Source organism: Natrix helvetica (genome assembly GCF_964273705.1).
Source record: "Natrix helvetica genome assembly, chromosome: 3".
NCBI lineage: Eukaryota > Metazoa > Chordata > Lepidosauria > Squamata > Natricidae > Natrix > Natrix helvetica.
Window position 1 is genome coordinate 72,614,259 of NC_138549.1, and position 19,451 is coordinate 72,633,709.

Genomic DNA, 19,451 nt, shown 5'->3' on the forward strand with positions numbered 1-19,451 from the left:
ATTAACAGCATGACACATAGTGAGTAATTTTGATAATGATTACCATCATTCTTTTTTCATTCTCCTGAAGTGCTAAGTACAGTAATCATCACCTGTTCACAGTCAGTCTTATTGCACCACAGGCTATTAACAGGTGATATAAGCATTTAACTAAACTTTGGTTCCCAGAAATTGTTTGCTTTTAGATTAATAATAAAACAACTCCTTAAAAATTGGGGCCATGTACAATTACAGCAATTTTTCTAGTTCACTATTTTTCTGATCAAGCTTTGATTCATATTTTCTCTCTCTAATGGACATGAAATAATATCTAAACATAGAGCATTTTTGTCCAAAACTTCCATTATCACTCAAATTTTGAATTGTTCTATACACAGAGACAATATATTTATCTCTATATGTTATACTAGTGGTGAAATTCATTTTTTTTTACTACCGGTTCTGTGGGTGTGCCTTGGAGAAGGATACTGCAAACTCTCCATTCCCACCCCACTCCAGGGGAAGGATATTGCAAAATGTCCATTCCCACCCTGCTCTGGGGCCAGGCAGAGGTGGCATTTTCCAGTTCTTCAAACTACTCAAAATTTGCACTACTGGTTCTCCAGAACTTGTCAGAATCTGCTGAATTTCACCCCTGTATTACACGCACAATGTTTACATTAGTAAGATAACTATAAAGAATATATAATTCAGCTCAATTTTCAATTCATATAAAATAATTCAGTCAGCTGGAGATACTATACATATGTATATTTTTAATCTCATTAATTGATTAAAAGAATGGCATATAAAGATAGGTACTAATGGTAAGGCATAAGAGTACTTTTCCAAAAATAAAGACACATTAGTAGATGGGATAAATGAATGTTTAATTTTTGCTTCCATCTCATTTTTTACATTTTCCCCTCAATTAGCATAATCTGACATCATCTGAAATAAATTTAGAAGTTAAAAAGAATTTTGAAGTGGAGGACAGATTGAGAAGGCAATTAGAGTTCATAATTCCTATCTTTGGAAACACACTTTTGTAAATAACGTTGAACTTTATTCCACAACTTCTATAAGAACATGTTTCTCCTGAGATTTTAGTGGCTCACAGTAGAATTGGGAAATTGGCATATGTGTTGTGTTGTACAGAGGATTACAAATAGATTTAAATAATTAAACAAGCCAAAGTTTGTCATTATGAATAATTTTTTGGCACAACCCTTTGAAAGAGTTGGGTTGCTTAGGTTTAAATAAGGAGAAAGGAGTAGAATATCTCAAAAAATAATAATAAAAAGTGGAGTGAATAATTTCCCAGTTGTGCAAGGTATAAAAGAGAATAGAAGCAGCAGTTATTTCACTGAAAGCAGCATGGCTGGATCAAAAGCTTTAGAAAAGAATTAAGGTGGAATTAGGGAGAGATAAGGGGCAGAAAAAAATGGATCCGACTGCATACAGCATCTGGGAGTACTAGGGCTAGAATAGTCATCAAATTTTGTTCAAATTTAAAATTTAAAGTGAAGTATTATGAAGTTTGAAAGATACCCAGATTAGCTTAAAGAAAATTTAGCATTCAGTATTTCTGAACTGTAATGCCAAGTAATCTGGATGCAGATCTTAGACTAATATACAGGTTGGAATGTAATATCTTTTCATATGTTGTCATGGCATGTTTCATAACACAGCTTTCAGGAATTAAATATTTGAGCTGCAAGTGTCACTTCGGCCACTACCTGACAGACAAGAAACATAGTTCTCCATAATGTCACAGAGTGCTTTATTCAGATTTTGCAGTCCAATATATTAGCCGTAAAATGAGCATTTTAGTATTAGAACATGGCTAGGAACAATGCATTTTGACAAAATGTACATATAACAATTCATTGTAGGGTGGAACAACTTAAACATATGCATATAACAGGGGCGTGCGTTCAGGGGAGGCAGGGGAGGTAGAGCCTCACCTCTCTTCATGAAATAATAGTATATAATATTATGTACTATATATATATATATATATATATATATATATATATATATATATATATATATATATATATATATATATATATATATATATATATATAAATATTATAATATTATATACATCCGTCCGTCCGCGCCCGGGAGCTGAGGAGGCAGAAATGTTGTCGGCGCTGCCGGATGACGTCATCCGGCAGCGCTGACAACATTTCTGCCTCCGCCCTTTCACCCCGCTCAAGCCTTGCCGCCTGCATGGGAAGCCGCCTGAATGGGAAATGGGAATGGGAAGTGCAGCCGCCTGAATGGGAAAGCAATGAAAGGGGCAGCGAGGGCGGGCGGGAAAGCAACGAAAGGGGCAGCTAGGGCGGGCGGTGGCTGCAGGCGGCAAGGCTTGAGTGGAGTGAAAGTGCAGCCCCTTTCATTGCTTTCCCATTCACCCCGCTCAAGCCTTGCCCGAGGGAGCTGGGGATCGGGCTTTGGGTTGGTGGGAGACCTTGAAGGAGCGGGGGGGAAGGGACTGGCGCCAGTGGAGGAAGCAATGCTACGCGGATCAGTACACTCCGCTGTCCCCTTAATGTTCACTCAGGAAGGCGGAGAATGGGACCACGTGTGCTGGAGGCTGAGGCTGCCATAGTCTCCTGCACACGTGGTCCCATTCCCCGCCTTCCTGATGACGTCACCAGCCTCACCAGCCATAACCCTCACCGCACATCACTGGCATATAAATATATTTCTATAAGAATTGTGGAATAGGTAAGCATAGACAAATATGGTCATCCATCCACAGATAGTGAACAGATAATCTAAGTGATTTCAAATAAACTAGCAGTCCAAGGTCAGGATAAACTGCAGTTGCCAAACATTTTGCTTTATTAGACTTCCACATTTGTTGTTTAGTTTTATTGATGCTTAGGTCTTTAAGAAGACCTAAACATCTTTTTTAAATCCTATTCTCTTATTTCTGTCTATTGTTGAATTTTATTTTTTTCATGACAAGGATCTTTCCTTTAGTGCTTCATGTTACTAGGTGGAAACCCAGTAAAAATGAAGTGCTCAAACTTCTGTGAGTTTAAGAGGGATTGGCCCATTCATACCAGTGGTGAACAATCTTGTGGCTGTATTCTTGTCCATTATGAACAGCTATGACTATGAAATCTTTGTCAAATAAATGTGAGAAGTACCCTGTTTCCCCGAAAATAAGACTTCCCCTGATAATAAGCCCAATTGGACTTTTGAGCACATGTGCTAAAATAAGCCCTCACCTGAAAATAAGCCCTCCCTGAAAATATTGCAATGCAGCAGCAGCTATGACGTGACCACGCTCGCTGCCTCCTGCACCTCAAAAATAATAAGACCTCCCTGAAAATAAAGCCAAGTGCTTATTTCGAGGGTCAAAGGAAAATAAGACCCTGTCTTACTTTCGGGGAAACACGGTAGTTATTACACACTTGGAGAAAAACAACCTGATACTACTTCTGTCCATTACCAAAATACAAGACAGAGAGAAATGAAGCATCTCTCCTGATAGGGCCGTTCAACAAGTGTTGCATAAATCAGAACACAGAAGCACAAAAACTGACCAGAAATCTCACTAAAATAGAACTTGATTTGACGCACAGTATCACCAGAATTCTTTCACAGTGGCTTCATAGCTTTTCTATAATTAAACTACTCGTCTTCAGTTTGTGGATTCTTATATGCCCGGTTAAGTGGTTCCAGTTCAGTTGTTAGAAAAAAGCCCCCAAATTAAGCTGAGAAATTTATTTAAGCAGTGGTGTCTCAAAAAGTTTTTATTAATGCTCAGTTATGGCCTATAATAGTTGCATAAAAGAGATGTAGCATTTAAGAAAACCAATTCTTGTAGTATAACACTACTATTTTACATAGCTATTTAAGCTTTTGCACATGATCCCCTTCCGTACCATGATTTCCTCTGGTAAAATGTGTCCATATTTGTGATGATAGATTACACCTGGAGCATCTCTGTCTCTGTTGGGACAGGGTACTTGAAAGGAAACTTTGGGTGAAAATTAATCACATAGCCAGTGAATATCTGACCCAGGATTTTCCATTATCACCAAATCTACTGTCAATTGTTCAAGACATTCTTCCCCACTTGGAGACAATGGAAGATAACTTGTTATACCTGTTTTTTGACACATTTTTCAACAGTGTTAAAAGATGCTAATTGAAAAATGAAGCCAAGTGATAGACTTGAACTGCATTAGCAGCTGCCCAAAAATAAAAGCTCAAAAGTTGTTTGAAATGAGCAAAAGTTGTGTTTTTTAAAAATATTCACTTCAGATTACTGCTATTCTTGCCAAATAAACCTCTCAACCTTGTTCTCTGCCCCTTATTATTTACAGCAACACAAAGTCTTCTGATCATTAAATGTTTTGAATTTTATCCTTTAGCCCTAAATTTTACTACAATGTCTTCAGTACTAGCCTCATTCTTTCATTCTAAGGGGTAAAATGGACTCCCAGGAGAGAAAGAGAATGAAGAAATAGAGGAGGGTGTTTTTTCCCCTTCCTCAGTTTTTTTTTCTTATTCTTCATAACTTACATTTTTAGTTCTCCACATTTTGTAAAATCTACTTCTATCATGGCGAGATTTAGCATATGTTTCATTGTTTTTGCAAGGGGTGTAGAGTATAGGGATCATAAATACATTGTGTGGTTGTTCTTAAATTTCATGATGCCAATAAAGAAGAATATTTGTATCCCAGAGTTGAAATGAGGGGTACTTGGTGCTCTCTGAGCTTGGTTGTTTTCTTGCAGATGTTTCATTGCCCAAACTAGGTTTGCTCTCAGTTTATATTCTAGAACTTGCCCTTTAAGTGTTGGTGGGAGTGGTGTTAGTTCTTTGGTTGTGGTTTGCTGTTGGCTTCTTTGGAAATTCCTGGATTGGAGTATTGTTTACTTAATTGTTGGTCTGATGTTAATCTTGGAGTAATTTATCTCTTTGCATAATGTGTAGCTATTGTTTATGTCTATGTGTCTGTTGATGGCTAATTTGTCAGAGTACCAGGCTTCTAGAAATTCCCTAGCATTTTGCTCTTGGCTTGGTATAGGATGATAACAGTTTCCCAGTTGAAACTGTTTAGGTCTCTCCATATTTCATGAAATTCATCATGTCTTCTGACTGCTAGTGGGTGTTCATGGATGTGTTCTGGTAGTCTTCTTCCTGTTTGCCATAGGTAATGGCTGTTGCAGTCATTACATTATATGCTATAGACGACTCCTGTTTTTTTTCTTCTGGGACCACTGGGTCTTTGGTTTCCTTAAAATGTTTTGAAGGGCTTTAGTTGGCTTGTTTGTTATGTTGATTCCTTGTGGTTGTGGTAGTCTGTTTTTGAGATATGTTCTTGACATATGGCACTGTTATTATATTTTTAGAATAGAAGATTTGGGAGACATGAATTCTGAGCTATGTGTAGAGAAATATACTAAGGATACTATCTTACTAACAAGTGTGTTATAGTACTTTGTACTTCTTTGCAATTTAAAATCAATATTTGGTCATAATGGTTGGGTATGTTAGGAGTTGCCATGTAAGCTTTTTGGAAGATGCAAAACTGGGGAAAACTGCTGTATATAGATCATACAAAATTTTAATATTATTAGGGACACAGGGTAAGTGTCAATTCAATTGAATAATTTGATGGATAGATACTATTTTGTGTCTAAAGCACAATCCAAAGAGAAAAAACGAAAAGGGTCTTATGTTTTATGGAATTATATTGGGCACATGCTCTATTGTTTCACAGAGGAAATAAGAGCTGAAAGAAAGTGCTGCCAGTATCAGAAAAGCAGCAGGAACACCTTGTCTGAGATTGTTTTGGAAGCTTGACTTCTTTGTACTATACATCTTTTAGTAAGACTGGACAGTCACCTATCTGAAACGATAACATTTCAATGATAACAGGGTCTCTTGCTTGAGCAGGGCATTGGATTAGAAGACCTTCAAGGTCCCTTACAGATCTATTCTGATTTATTGAATGCGACTAAGATCAGAGACAGAGACAATGCAGAAGGAATGAAAAACTATGTTTCTTTGCTGAAGATGGACACTAATTTATTTGCATCTATTTCTGATATTCAAAGCATTATGGCATATAGTTCCTACAAAGGATGGCATCTAGGAAGTGCCTTTTAACAAGACACTTTAGGTCTCTCTCTTGAGATTTTCCTGGTAAAAATGAAAGTCTGATAACTTTCCCGATTTAAGAGAAAGACTGAAATAGTAAATACTGCCTTGTGATAACAGAACAGTTATTAAAATGCTTTATTTTAGAGAATTTTCTTAACCCCACAAGGTGAATATTGTGGTAATGCAGAATTAAAATAGCTCTTGAGAAATGAGACAGAATTCAAGAAAGAGGGTTTACTTTCACTCAATTCTTCAAACCACTTCCATTGTGTAAAGGTTGGTTCAAAGATGAACTAGAACCAGGATAGTCTGCCAGCAATGTGCTAATATTTTATTTTGCATGGTTGGCTTTGGGTTCATTTATTTCAGTCTCTCAGAACTTTAAATTTCCTAAGATGGTTGATTGCCACTTATTTTTTCTAAATCACATCATGATTGCTCATGTTGCAAATGGCTTAATTAAGAGTATTCAGAAGAAAGTAGCAGCATTAAAGCTTCAGCAATATTATTTTAATTATAATGGCATAATTAGTATAATTGAGTTTTATTAGAAAATCTTATTTTCAGTAAGTTTGAATGTTTTCTTAAACAAAAGCCAGGATTTATTTTACTTTCATTGTAAAGTATTTTTAAAGATACACTTATCAAAATAGTTATAGAGATGAAGAATCATCACTTCAATGCTTGGAAATGTTAACACTTTACATTTGTAGTCCCTTACTGAATTGGAAACAAACAAACCTTCAAAAAACAAAACAAAATATTGTGCTTTATTTATTTATCTAATTTAAGTAGCCACTCTTATCACAAGAAATGATACTTAGTATCATACCACAATCCAATTAAATAAAACTATATAAAACAATAATTATAAAAATATAAAAATTGTTACTAAGAAGCACATACTTCCTCCAATAACATTAAGAATTGTTTTTTAAAATTTATGTATGCAATTTATAGGCTGCCCATCTTCTGTCACATGACTCTGCAGTTTGGAATCTGATCTAATTTTGCCTTGTAATTCTGGCAATCTTGATTAATAAATGTTACATAGCATATTGTTCATATACTTTTGTTATAGTTTTGTTACAGTTTTTTATATAATGTATAGCTCAAGATGGAGTGTGACACAGCTATAAATTTTCTATGAAAGAATGCATTCTGGATACATTTAGAGTACTTCATTTTTAATCTGAGAGATGATGGGAAAGCACCAAAGATGTCCATGCCCCCATGCCTTCTTCACCAGTTTTGTGGTTCTTCTGCATTCTGAGCCAATTATGCACATCTCTTAATTAGCTTTTGAAGAAGGTTTAGTACATCTGAAATAAGAGACTTGGATGTGATCCTTATTTATTATTTATTCATTTATTTATGTGTTCATTCATTTCAACCTTGTGATTCTGGTGAGAAACAGTGGTTAAAATACAAAACAACACCAAAATAAATACACAACAGCAGCTAAGGTAAAAACCATCACAATCATCAACACAATCATCCTACTGTGTCTGTCACTTATTCCAACCACCCTGTCTGATGACATAAGCAGGTCTTCAAAGTCATCTGAGAGGTTACCACGATTGGAATTAATCTGAACTATCAGAGAATGATCCAAAGAGCAGGCACCGTAACAGAAAAGCTGTCTTGCTGGGTCATGCCAGATGGCATTTTGTAATAGATGGAACCTGTAGCATGTACATATCTCCTGCCAGATCTGCTAGGACAAGTAGACACAATTGGAGAGTTGCCATGTCTCAGCTTGCGAATCTGATTTATCTTTGCTGTTCTAGCTAGATTGTCAAATTCAGCTTTAAATCTTTACATGAAGTCTTGGTATTGTCAAGTAATGGATCCTTGCTCTCAATAAGGGACATGACCATTTGACTGGCCCTTATTTTAATAGCTCAGAACAAATGTCACCTTGGAACGATCTGTAGGAAATTTTTTGCTGGCTGACATACTGTAATGATTCATACTGGGTTGTAAAAGTCAGGAACTGATCCTGGTTTCCTCCAGGCTTCTCTGGCAAACACCCATGAGAGCAAAGAAATGTTGGTTGATCTGCCAGCTACTGTATGCTGCTGCTGTTGAGCCAGCCTTGTCCCAACTGCTGTCTTAATTGTACCATGGCATTGTGTAGGTTTGCAATTTGTATATCCAGTTGCTGTTGATATGGTAACAACGTAGAACAAGCTGTTCTGCAGAGAGTAGAGTAAAGAGCTGATGCCATCTCCATGTCCAAAGGAAAGGTTTAACATTTCTTTTTTAAAAATAATAATGTTACTAAAAATAAAAATATGTAAAAAGTACAAAGTAATAGAATATGAAAGAATGAAAAGACAAGATAGAAAGTACAAAAAAAAATGAAAATGAAAATAAATTAGTATAGAGAAAAAAGGAGCTACATAAACAAAAGGCTTCCCCCTTTATCACAGCAAGTAAACAAATAATTTACCACTTTCTCTGAAAATACAATAAAATATCTCTTCCCATATTTTATTTCTTATCATTTGATTCTGATCAACAAAAATCCATTAAGGGTTACAGAAACAATAACACATATATTTTGAACTTGATCAAATAAACCAACTTTATATTTGTTTCCTTTGGTTTTAGCAGTCTTGATCTTTGATCCCTTTAAATAAACTTTGCACTCCCCAAACTTTATTACTTTTCATTTTCTTTGTCTCTTTTCAAAAACTCTTTAACACTTTTACCTAGCTCTTTTGTAAATCCAAAATAAGAAAATTATCCAAGTCATTCTACTGATTTGTTATTTGTAAATCCATTTTAATTAGCATTTTTACTTCATTTTTATAGTTTGCAATTTTTAAATCCACAATGAAATAAGTCAGTTTTTGCCTAGTAAAATTTCTTCTTCTTTTTATAACTAGTTTGCTTATCAAAGCAGACATTCTTAAGATTAACTTTGCAGTTGATTTTTTTTACAAATATGCTTTAATTCATCCTGTTAGACTATTTTTCTCCATTTTGTATTAGAGTCAAAATGAAATGTTCTTTTCCTTTAATTATAATATTTAGTTTAGTTTAGTTATTTAATTCTTTCTGATTCCCTCTAGTATCCAACCTTGAAAGTCCCATCTTGCCACTTTTTGCATAACAACAACATTTTACAATGATAAAGTTTTGTATAATTAATTTTAAAATCATTTCACTTCCTTCTGGACCCTTAATCAATTTTTACTTTTCTAAAATCAAGGTTCTAATCATACTTTTGAAGTTTATCTACCATTCCATTTTTTAAAAGTCCTTAAAAGTCCTTAAGGACTTTAAAACTTCACTCCTTAAAACTTCAAGGATTGAAGGAGATTCATGCATCAAATGCTGTTAAATATCAATGTTGATCCAAAGATTCTTAATAATTGATTAGTGACTGAAAAACAATTTGTAAAACAGCATAAGAAATGAAGCTCAGCTTTCCCTCCTATGTACTGTATGTAGACCACATTGTGACTGTAAGACTAGCTGCAATACCTTGACTCCCTTTTGCTCCACTCACAAGCAAACTACAAAAACTTCAGTTCCTTTAATTTACTTATGAGTAACAGTTGTCTGGGTGCTTAGATATGGCACATGGCGTTGCCCTGGAAATGGCAAAGGACCTGCCCACAGTGCCTCTTCCAGTGAAAATGGAGCTTCAGAGGGCTGCATGCAGCCCTCACAAGCTCTGTTTTCACAGAGAGTTGCAGAAGGCTGTCACAGCCAAAAACGGACCTCGGAGCCCATTTTCACTGGCAGAGGGCTTGCGTCACCAAGCCATGATACGAGTGACATTGAACTTGTCATGCCCCCTCCAGCCATGCTTCCCAAAGTCAAATACAACACTGATGCGGTCCTCAATGAAATCGAGTTTGACACCCCTCCTCTAAATGGACTGCTGGTACTCTGCTTAATTGTAATAGAGTAAAATTTTGAAGGTCTAACAGAGATTTTTTATCTCTCAACACTCTTTTATCTGTTTTTTTAGAAATAACAAAGGTATAAATGTACTAGCTAGCTTGTTTTCCCTCTGCGAGGCAGCAACACTTTTTGGCTGTAAAATATGGTATTTTCTTTTTCAGGTTGTCATCTGGTATATGGGTCGAAGCCAGCAGTGGGATTCGCTTCCCTTCCCTACCGGTTTGCAAATGTGAGCATCTATGTCCCTACCGTGTCTGCGCATGCACAGTGCCCATGCATTACATCAGGGCAGGTAGGTGGAACCTCGCAGAGCTGCCACTACCGCATCACCCAAACCAGAGAGAGCTGGCTGAATACCACCTCTGGTCAAAACATAGTGTAAATCATTAAATAAGTAGGTAAGTAAGAGATATTACGTGTACTTGAAGTACAGGATAATGCAGTGATTAATTGACTGGTATTTGTTAATAGGAACAATACAATACAATAGTAGAGTTGGAAGGGACCTTGGAGGTCTTCTAGTCCAACCCCCTGCCTAGGCAGGAAACCCTATACCGTTTCAGACAAATAGCTATCCAACATCTTCTTAAAGACTTCCAGTGTTGGGGCATTCACAACTTCTGGAGGCAAGCTGTTCCACTGATTAATTGTTCTCACTGTCAGGAAATTTCTCCTCAGTTCTAAGTTGCTTCTCTCCTTGATTAGTTTCCACCCATTGCTTCTTGTTCTACCCTCAGGTGCTTTGGAGAATAGTTTGACTCCCTCTTCTTTGTGGCAACCTCTGAGATATTGGAATAATGCTATCATGTCTCCCCTAGTCCTTCTTTCTCTTAAGCTAAACATACCCAGTTCCTGCAACCGTTCTTCATATGTTTTAGTCTCCAGTCCCCTAATCATCTTTGTTGCTCTTCTCTGCACTCTTTCTAGAGTCTCCACATCTTTTTTACATCGTGGCGACCAGAACTGAATGCAGTATTCCAAGTGTGGCCTTACCAAGGCATTATAAAGTGGTATTAACACTTCACGTGATCTTGATTCTATCCCTCTGTTGATGCAGCCTAGAACAGTTGTCTGTGTTTACTTATTGGTAAAAAAAAAAGATATTATTGACTGATTCCCTGATTGGTATTTCCTTGCATGTAAAAGTGTCCCATTCACATAGCATCCTAATTCTCAAAAAAGATCTAAAATATATAGGCTAAATTTCCTAATTTGGTAAAGGCTACCGTATCTGGCTGCAAACATCCAAATAGACATACCTACAGCCCTGTGCTGACATCTCAAAATTGTTTGATTTTTTTTTTCTGCCAACGTACTGCAGAATTTAAACTTAAACTTAGGCAATTTTTGGAGCTGCAAATTCCAGCGCCTATGATATTTCCAGCATTTGGAAAATAATGTACACATCTGGAAGTTCCCCAGATCAATGAATATTCTAAAATGAAAAGAACAGAATATTCTAAAACAGGGGTGTCAAACTCAAGGTCCTGCGTCAGGATTTGGACTGCGGGTTGCTTAGATCTGGCCTATGGGGCTACCCTGAAAACAGAGGAGGACTGGCCCACAGTGCCTCTGCCAGCAAAAATGGAGCTTGAGAGGGCTGTGTGGGGCCTTTCTGAGTTCTATTTTTGCTGGCAGAGGGTTGCAGGAGGCTGTCGCAGCCAAAAAGGAACTCATGAGGAACCCACATGATCTTCCTGAGCTCTGTTTTTGTTAGCAGAGGGTTGTAGGAGGTCGTCGCAGCCAAAAATGGAGATTGGGAGCTTGTTTTTGCTTGCAGATTGCTTGGGCTACCACAGACACCCCCGAAACAAGTGACATTAAGCTGGCCATGCCCACCTGGTCCCCCGAGGTCAAACACAACCCCGATGTGGCTCTCAATAAAATCATGTTTGACACCTCTGTTCTAAAATTATCAGAACAGCACTGAGTAAGGTGAAAATTAAATTAGAAAGTTTTGGAAATAAAAAAAAGCAACTAGTTGTATGGAAATTTCATAAGACAAGTCTAACTATCAGGACCTTCTTGCAGTTATATATGCATGTTTACACTGATGTACGTTGAAAAGAATGAAAAAGGGGACTAGGGGAGACATGATAGCAGTGTTCCAATATCTCAGGGGTTGCCACAAAGAAGAGGGAGTCAAACTATTCTCCAAGGCACCTGAGTGTAGAACAAGAAGCAATGTGTGGAAACTAATCAAGGAGAGAAGCAATTTAAAACTGAGGAGAAATTTCCTGACAGTTAAAACAATTAATCAGTGGAATAGCTTGCCTCCAGAAGTTGTGAATGCCCCAACACTGGAAGTCTTTAAGAAGATGTTGGATATCCATTTGTCCGAAATGGTATAGATTTCCTGCCTAGGCAGGGGGTTGGACTAGAAGACCTCCAAGGTCCCTTCCAGTTCTGCTATTGAATTGTATTGTAAGTTCCATTATATCCTTGTTGTTTCTAAGTAACAGGTGCAGGATTTTAGCCACGATTTTACTTTTCCATATATTTCCAAAATGCATGTTAAGTTATTGCAATTAAATAACATTCCAATAAACAAGGTTTTCCAAGCATCTTGTAGGATATCTGGATTGTTTTCATCACACATATAATACATTTGCAGTTCATATTTCAAAGTTCATTTCAAAATAGGTTAGATGTATTATATCAAACTGTCATTTTGTACATCAGTATTGAGAGGTGAAATGTGGCTGAATGGAGCTCTAACAATGTCTTCAAAAGGACATGGCAAAAGCTTTTTTTTTCTTTTAGGAAAAACTAGAGTAGAATGGGATGCCATAGCATGTGCATGCTTCTGGTTATTTATGTGCGGTGTTACAACTGTAGCAGCCAGTCCTCATTGGGTCATCAGATTTTGATTTATCTGTAATAAGCCCGTCTCTTTTGCTTTCACTCGCCTTACACTGCTTTGGTGCTTGTTCTAGAGAAAGAAGTAAAGTATTCTCAGGGCTTGCAAGGTTAACACTATAAATAGATCTAATAGAAAAGGTGAAGACAATACACACAAAACACCCTGTTACTGTACCCTTAGTTCAGAAAGAGAAAGAGAGAGAGTTGCAGTTGCCTAAAACAGTCTGAGAATTGAGAATTATTTGCATTAGCTTTTCAAAGGTGTGCTACAATAACCTTGTAAGTCTTGCCTGACAAAAGAGTCTTTGAAATGTAGGTCCATCTGGCATATCTCCCCCTCCCCTATGCAGAGACTGTGGTGTAAAGAGTCCAAATAAAAACTGGAATGTTAGTAAAGGATATTGATTGGCCCTATTGTGTTCCTGGTTTGAATCACAGTTTGGCCATTAACGTTTGAGATGGTTTGTTGGGTAAAGCAAGTAGAAACTCAATTTCTCAGAAACTCTTAAAATCAGAGCTGAAGATATGGAAGCAAGCACTGAGTCCAGAGCTTCAATTGCATCAAGTAAATTGGTACTGCTCATTCACAGATCTTACTGTTTGCATCCTATATGTTGAATGGGATAACTTGGGATGGCCAACTAACCTGCAGCCAATTCACTACAGCCAACTTGCCATGTGGCAACTGACTGTGGGAGGATTCAACCATTCATTTTAAGTATTTAAACTATTTAAAAATATTTTAATTTCTGTCATTCACATTTCATTTTGTCATCCTGTTGCATCCTTTTTTAAAACAATTCTATTTTTCCATTTCTTCAATATTAGTGCAACTCTTGTCCCACAGTGAGTTGTCCAATCGCCAGGGTGAGTTGTCCCATGAGTTAGCCATGGCAGGTTGGCTGAAGCAAATATGTCCTTTCGTTTCATATTCTATTCTCCATCATAGTTTTACACTGCACCTCACCTCGCATTGATGCTCAGAATTAAGTAAGTTGAAAAGCAGCATGTTTTTATTTTCTAACACAGCAGTTTGATATTACTGTCAACTCATGACTGCTCCAAGCTAAATGATTGAGACAATTCATAACCAGCTCCCCTATAAGAAGTTCCTCTCTGTGCATGAATATAACAAATGTAGCAAAGCCTAAAATGCTTTCTGTTCACCATGGTGACATGTTCACAGTCCAGGTCAATGTACAGCTTTCTCTTGTTTGAGCAGTTACATCAAAAGATCTACTTATGAAACTGTCAACAATTGGTATGAGAAACCAGTAATATTTTCTCTTCACTTTTGTGCAAGTTCCATTTTCAAGCCATAAATGGGCTGCAGACAAAAGTTGAGTCCTCTTTCTAGGAAGGCCAGAAGATCTCCAAGCAGGGAGTTGGACCAGAAGACCTCCAAGGTCCCTTACAACTCTTTCTTATTCTGTTAGCTGAGGATATTTTTAATGTAGTTGGCATGAGGAATATATGTCTACTGTAGTAAAAGACTAGGACTATCACTGACTTCTCTCCATTTTGGACAACTTACTCTGTGTGTATATAGGACACATGGAATAATATCCCTAAATATTTGAAGATTTTAAGGAATTTGATCAAGGGTTTACTTAATTGCCATGCATGAATTTTGGGGCTCTTAACAAATATCAATAACTTAGGCATAATTAATTAGGATGTTTCTGCATTACAATATGTGACTAAAGCACATAATGCTTGCTTTAGATCAATTTGTGTCTGAAATAATATGGGATCACCTACATATAGGAAGATTCCAGTGTGTCCTTCAGTTTAGGAAGATGATAAGATACATTATTCATCTTGGTCACAAGAGGACTGATGTACAGATTAAACAGTAATGTTGCCAAGATACATGCTTGCCTAACTCCTCTGCTGACAGAAATTTGACAGACTTACCTAAAGCTTGACATTGCTCTCTTAAAATATCATCAGGTGGAGACCTAGATCCAAAGACTTTGTATTCATACCATATATTTTCTAAATTTGAAAAGCGTTTACTCAGGAAACCTGGGAAGCTCACAATACATACATAAGGGGTTGAAAACTTTCCTACTTGCTATAGTCTGTAGGGAGCAGAAATTTACACATCTCAATGCATCTTAATATCATGCCCTCTAATTAGAATCCATGGAATGACATATGCAAATAACTGTAATTAATTTTATCAATGCAACCTTGTCTTGTAGATAACTAAACGCTAAGCCATGAAGTGTTCTGAAATCAACATGTATCTTCAATTGCAGCCAGAAGCTAACTGGCAGTTAGTGCATCCATTAACATAGAAATAATTTATAGAAGTAAATTCTGATGTGCCAGTAACTATAAAAACAGCTGCATGCTCCATAAACTGAAGTTCCTGGATGACTGTCAAAATCACATTGATTGATTGATTATTGATTATTTAGTTTTTTATCTATCTATCTATCTATCTATCTATCTATCTATCTATCTATCTATCTATCTATCTATCTATCATCTATCACAGGACACCTCAATTACAATAGAAATGCCAGGTGGTTTACAAATGATAAATAATTAAGATTAAAGCAAAACCAAGGTTAGAGAAGTCAAGCAAATAATAATCTGTTCCAAAAGCTATATGGGAGAAACAATTATCCATTTTACAGTATGAAATGTGGATTGGTAGGCTCAGAAAATGTGCGGTCCTAAGGCATGCTGAAAAACAATGAATTCAGGGATTGCTGCTGTACAGAATCCCGGATTAATGTTGAGAGAGAGAAAGAGAGGGAGGGAGGGAGGGAGAGGGAGAGGGAGAGGGAGAGGGAGAGGGAGAGGGAGAGGGAGAGGGAGAGGGAGAGGGAGAGGGAGATGGAGGGAGGGAGGGAGGGTGTCAGCGTTCCAAATATCATGCAGAATTAAATCATTGTCCAAGGCAAAGTAGTCCTTAAAACTCCAATTTAATAAGACAGGCATGTTGGCATTATGCTGTTGAAATTTCAACTCTAAGGTACATCCGGTGAATTCCCCAAGTTAAAAGTTCATCATCTATCCCCACACCCCATAATTCATCACATGGTCCAATCTTCATCTTCCACGCTGGCATGTACACCCCTCTTCTTCAGGCCAGGTGTCGAGGTGCGGAGACAAAAGACGACCTTGAGCTTCTAAGAAATCCATAACAATACATTCCACAATCCTACTCCTTTCTATTCCCCCCTCCCAACTACTATACCAATGAAACAGCATAATATATATGTTTTAATTATGTGGCAGGCCAAAGATCCTAAAAGGAACAGAATTACAGGCCTGACAGGCGGCCTCTCCTCAAGAGAAAAACGTTTCCTGAAAAGAGAATAACATAAATGTTAACTATCAAAATTTAACCACCTCTTCCTCCCCCAGGGGGACCCTTTGGCTTATCAGGGAATTTCTCATGGAATTGCTTCACTAATTTATCTGCTTTCAGATCCCAACTTTTCACCCACGTAGCTTCTGACAAAGCGTATCCCAATGCACTAAATATTGTAAACGACCTCTATACAGCCTGGAATCTAATATTTTTTTCACTTCATAATGTGTTTCCCCTTCTACCACTATGGGAGGAGGTGGATTTTGGGTGGATGGTCTCGTGCTAGACTCCCTTACCGGCTTCAATAAGCTACAATGGAATACTGGGTAAATTTTCCCTAAGAGTCTGGGTAGGCTGAGTCGAACTGTCACTGGGTTAATTATCTTTTCTATTGGGAAAGGACCTAGAAATTTTGGACCTAATTTCTTACTAGGCATCTTTAATCTTATGTATTTAGTAGACAAAAAAACTTTGTCCCCCACTCGAAAGGGGGGTTGTAGGGAACGATATTTATCAGCTTGCTTCTTGTAGGCTTCTGCCGCATCTGTTAGCGCCTTTTTGGTATTCTCCCATCCCTTCTTTAGTGTCTCCAGCCATTCATTCAGGGACATGGATGAGGGAGGTTCCTTAGGTAGTTCAGGCATGGGAACGAATTCCATGCCACTGGTAATCTGGAAAGGAGTTAATCCGGTACTGCTGTGAACCGTATTATTATATGCTACTTCAGCGAAAGGCAGCAAGTCCGACCAATTGTCTTGCTGATAGTCCACATAACACCGGATATACTGTTCCACCATCGCATTGGCCCTCTCTGCTGCCCCATTTGTGCTGGGATGAAATGCTGAGCTGAGTCCCTGCGTGGACCCGATCGATTTTAGGAATTCTCTCCAGAACTTGGCGGTGAATTGAACTCCGCGATCTGAAATGATCCTTTTTGGAACTCCATGTAGGCGATAAATGTGTTTCACAAACATTTTCGCTAATTTCTTTGCGGATGGTAGGCCTGAACAAGCGATAAAGTGTGCTTGCTTGGAAAACAAATCAATAACTGTCCAGATTACTTTATTACCACTGCTATCTGGAAGTTCGACAATGAAGTCCATTGCTATCTCTTCCCATGGTCGGCTAGGGTTGGCCACTTGTTGTAGTAGTCCAGGGGGCTTTCCCGGATGGGTTTTCATTGTTGCACAAGTAGCACAGCTTTTTACATAATCTTCCACCTCCGACCTCATCTTTGGCCACCAAAATTGACGTCTAGCAAGGTGGAGAGTTTTCAGGAATCCGAAATGACCTCCTAGTTTCGCATCATAACTCCGCTGTAGCACTTGCAATCTCATTTCTGCAGGGACGTACAGTTTGGATCCCTTCCAGGCTACGCCATCATTAATCGTTAGGATGTCTTTGTTGTTGTTGAACCATGGGTCTGTCTGGAGGGCTGCTTTCAGTTCGGTTCTCAGTTTATCTTGGCTTCGACTGGTGACTTGAGCTGCCTTTTGGTGAGAAGGAGATATGATGGGGTGGAAAATTTCTTCCTTCTTACTGTCAAACTGGGGTTTTCTCGATAGTGCATCTGCTAACAAGTTCTTCCCTGCGGGGATGTGTTTAATTTCAAATTTGAACCTTTGGAAATATTGGGCCCAACGGACCTCTTTGGGGGATAACTTTCGATGGGCAAGGAGAGTTTTGAGGTTTTTATGATCAGTCCATACCTCAAACGGTATATCCCCCCCTTCCAGGAGATGCCTCCAGGTGAGCATGCTCCACCTGATCACAAATGCCTCTTTCTCCCAAATGGGCCACCTTCTTTCCGTAGTGGTGAGTTTCTTGGAGATGTAAGCGCATGGTAAGAGGTGGCCTTCTTTATTCTTTTGTAGTAGCACCGCGGCTATCGCGACATCACTGGCATCCATTTGGATTATGAAAGGTCGCTCTGGATCGGGGTGTTGCAATATGGGTTCTTGGGCAAAGAGCCATTTTAATTTCTCAAAAGCCTTTTGACAGTCGATTGTCCATTTTAATGGTTGGTTTGCTTTTGGTTTAGTAGGGGAAGGCCCCGTTCTTAATAGGTCAGTCAATGGTAGGGCAATTTCAGCAAAGGTTGGAATAAACTGCCTATAAAAGTTTGCAAATCCAAGGAAGCTTTGTAATTGTTTGCGAGTGCTTGGAGGTTTCCAATCTAACACCGCTTTCACTTTTTCTGGGTCCATTTCTACTCCTTCATTGGAGATCCGATATCCCAGATAATCTAGCGAGGTCTTGTGGAATTCACACTTTGGCAATTTTGCATAAAGTTTGGCAGCTAGAAGTTTTTTCAGGACTTGCCGTACCAGTTTCACGTGTTCTTCCATGGTCTCAGAGAAGATCAAGATGTCATCTAAATAAACGAGTACTCCGCGGTACAGGTGGTGGTGTAGCACTTCATTTATGTACTGCATGAATACTGCGGGTGCTCCTTGTAGTCCGAAAGGCATGACTTTATATTGGAAGCTGCCTAAGGGAGTATTAAAAGCGGTCTTCCACTCATCCCCTTTCCGGATTCATATACGGTAATACGCCTCTCTCAAATCCAGCTTGGTGAAGATCTTGCCCTTAGCCAAGTGGTTCAACATATCTTTCATGAGAGGGAGGGGATAGGTATTCTTTTCGCATACCACATTCAAAGCTCGTAAGTCCACACAGAGGTGAACCCCCCCATCTTTCTTTTCCCTGAAGAGCACTGGGGCCGCTACTTTTGATTTTGCTGGTTCAATAAACCCTCTTTTCAAATTGGTGTCGATGTACTTCCTCAATTCTATCATCTCTTTAGGCGTCATAGAGTACATAGAGTACATTCAAAGCTCGTAATTCCACACAGTCATCAGCGAATCAGCACCCCCCCCTCCTGGAGTGAAAAAAAGTTGGGAAGTAAAACTTAACCAGCCGAAAGGGGCCTGGAACACTTTCACCTCCCCCCCTCTGCAAAGCGATGGCTCTGGACCCATCAATCAAGCCAACCTTAGAGATGAAATAATGTCAGCGTTCCAAATATCATGCAGAATTAAATCATTGTCCAAGGCAAAGTAGTCCTTAAAACTCCAATTTAATAAGACAGGCATGTTGGCATTATGCTGTTGAAATTTCAACTCTAAGGTACATCCGGTGAATTCCCCAAGTTAAAAGTTCATCATCTATCCCCACACCCCATAATTCATCACATGGTCCAATCTTCATCTTCCACGCT